This window comes from Lynx canadensis, chromosome B2 (genome assembly GCF_007474595.2).
Source record: "Lynx canadensis isolate LIC74 chromosome B2, mLynCan4.pri.v2, whole genome shotgun sequence".
Taxonomy (NCBI): domain Eukaryota; kingdom Metazoa; phylum Chordata; class Mammalia; order Carnivora; family Felidae; genus Lynx; species Lynx canadensis.
The window spans coordinates 31,713,720-31,716,798 of NC_044307.1; the positions used below are offsets into that span (position 1 = coordinate 31,713,720).

Consider the following 3,079-nt stretch of genomic DNA (forward strand, 5'->3'; position numbering starts at 1 on the left):
TATGGCCTCCATAGCTTCTGATGAGAAATAAGCTGGTAATTTTATAGATGATCACTTCCCCATTGTGAGTCATTTCATTATTATATTATATTATATTATTCATTATATTATTTTTATGTTTGTTTTTTTAATTTCAGCAGTTTATGATGAGTTTATCCTATTTAGAGTTTGTTCAGCCTTTTGAATGTGTAGATTAAAATTTTTCATCAAATTTTGAATGGTTTTGGTCACTAGTCTTTCAAATATTATTTATACTCCTTTCTTTTCTCCGCTACTCTGGAAGTCCCATTATATTTATTGATATACTTGATGGTTTCAGACATTTCTCTTTGGCTCTGTTGATTATTATTTTTTTTCTTTTTGTTCTTCAGACTGGTTAATCTCAACTGGCCCACTTTTAAATTCACTGATTGTGTTATACCTTCCGAAACCTGATGTTGAGTCTCTCTAGTAAATTATTTCAACTATTCCAGAATTTCTGTTTCTTTTTCATAATTTCTCTTTACTGATATTCTCAAATTAGTGAGACATCATTCTTATAATTTTCTTTAGCACTATAGACATGCTGTACTTTAGAGTTTTTATCTACCCTTTATTGGTGGCTTAAGCTTTGAAACCACAGAAGAAAATTTGAAGAACTACTACCAGCAATGGGGAAAACTTACAGATTGTGTGGTCATGAGTGATCCTGTGAGCAAAAGATCAAGAGGATTTGGTTTTGTAACTTTTTCATCTGTGACTGAGGTTGATGCTGCCATGGCTACAAGACCTCATTCAATTGATGGGAGAGTGGTTGAGCCAAAATATGCCATTGCAAAAGAAGAGGAAACTGGAAAACCAGGGGCTCATGTAACTGTAAAGAAGCTGTTTTTTGGTGGAACTAATGAAGACAGTGAGGGATATCATCTTAGAGATTACTTCAAGAAATATGGAAAGATTGATACCATTGATATAATTACTGGTAGGCAGTATTGAAAGAAAAGATGCTTTGGATTTGTTACTTTTGATGATCATGATCCTGTGACTAAGATTGTGTTGCAGGGGCGCCTGGGTGGCTCAGTTGGTTAAGCATCCGACTTCAGCTCAGGTCATGATCTCATGGCTCGTGGGTTCGAGCCCTGCATCGGGCTCTGTGCTGACAGCTCAGAGCCTGAAGCCTGTTTCAGATTCTGTGTGTGTCTCTTTCTCTGCCCCTCCCTCACTTACACTCTGTCTCCCTCTGTCTCAAAAATAAATAAACGTTAAAAAAAAAGAATGTGTTATAGAAATATTATACCATCAGTGGTCATAATGCAAAAGTAAGAAAGGTTTTGTGTAGACAAGAAATGCAGGAAGGCCAAAGTTCTAGAAGTGGAAGAGGAGGAAACTTTGGTTTTGGAGATTCTCCTGGGGTGGTAGAAATTTTGGACAAGGACCAGGAAATAATTTTAGGGGAGGATCTGATGCATATGAAGTGGTTGTGGATTTGGGGATGGTTGTAATGGGTATGGAAGAGAACCAACAGGTGGCAATTTTAGAGGTAGCCCTGGTTATGGATGAGGAAGAAGAAGATATGGTGGTGGGGGACCTGGATGTAGCAACCATGATGGGGGCTATAGAGGTGGTTAAGACAACTGTGGAGGAGGAAATTATGGAAGTGGAAATTACAATGGTTTTGGAAATTATACCTAGTAACCTTGTAACTATGGTCCAATGAAAGTGGAATCTTTGGTGGTACCAGGAACATGTGAGGCCATATGGTGGAGGCAACTATGGTCCTAGAGGCAACTTTGGTCCTACAGGCAGTGGAGGAAGTGGGGGTTATGGGGGAAGAAGTCAAAATTCAGCTTCTTCCTATTTGCCATGGGCTTCACTATACAAATAGGAGAGAATGAAAGCTCTCAGAATTAACAGAACAGCTTCAGGTTATTGAAATAACAATGTTAAGGAAACTCTTATCTCAGTCATGCATAAATATGCAGTGATATGGCAGAAGAGACCAGAGCAGATGCAGAGAGCCATTTTGTGAATGGATTGAATTATTTAATACCATTACCCTACTGTGGAAGAAGAATTGCTTTAAAAAAATATTCCTTTGAGACAGTCTCTTAGCTTTATAATTATTATTTCTTTCTAGTGGTTTTTGTAAGAGTATAGAAACACTCTTTTTTGATAGTGTTAAATTTGTCAGTTTCAGATGACATGTAAAATCTTTTTAAAGATTTTTCTCAAGGTTTTGAAAAGCTATTAGGATTATGGTGTAATAAGGCATAACATTTTTCCTTAAAAAACATTGTAAGTGAATGGGTACAGTTGAGAGGCTGTTGTACATTTATAATTTAATAAAATAATTCTAAATGAAAAGAAAATAAAGTTTTTACCTACCAAATCGAATGTCTGGATTTCCTCAGGAATATTTTCTATTGAGTTTTTGTTTTTCCTGTGTATTATTTTTTGGGTTTTTTTCAATATATGAAATTTATTGTCAAATTGGTTTCCTTACAACACCCACTGCTCATCCCAAAAGGTGCCCTCTTCAATATCCATCACCCACCCTCCCCTCCCTCCCACCCCCCATCAACCCTCAGTTTGTTCTCAGTTTTTAACAGTCTCTTATGCTTTGGCTCTCTCCCACCCTAACCTCTTTTTTTTTCCTTCCCCTCCCCCATGGGTTTCTGTTAAGTTTCTCAGGATCCACATAAGAGTGAAACCATATGGTATCTGTCTTTCTCTGTATGGCTTATTTCACTCAGCATAACAGTCTCCAGTTCCATCCACGTTGCTTCAAAGGGCCATATTTCATTCTTTCTCATTGCCACATAGTACTCCATTGTGTATATAAACCACAATTTCTTTCTCCATTCATCAGTTGATGGACATTTAGGCTCTTTCCATAATTTGGCTATTGTTGAGAGTGCTGCTATAAACATTGGGGTACAAGTGCCCCTATGCATCAGTACTCCTGTATCCTTTGGGTAAATTCCTAGCAGTGCTATTGCTGGGTCATAGGGTAGGTCTATTTTTAATTTTCTGAGGAACCGCCACACTGTTTTCCAGAGTGGCTGCACCAATTTGCATTCCCACCAACAGTGCAAGAGGG

The 3,079-nt window shown here is 37.6% G+C and overlaps 1 pseudogene; it reads left to right on the top strand.

The window, feature by feature from the left end:
- Positions 1-678: 678 nt before the first annotated feature.
- Positions 679-2,051, top strand: LOC115514893 (annotated as a pseudogene).
- Positions 2,052-3,079: the final 1,028 nt, after the last annotated feature.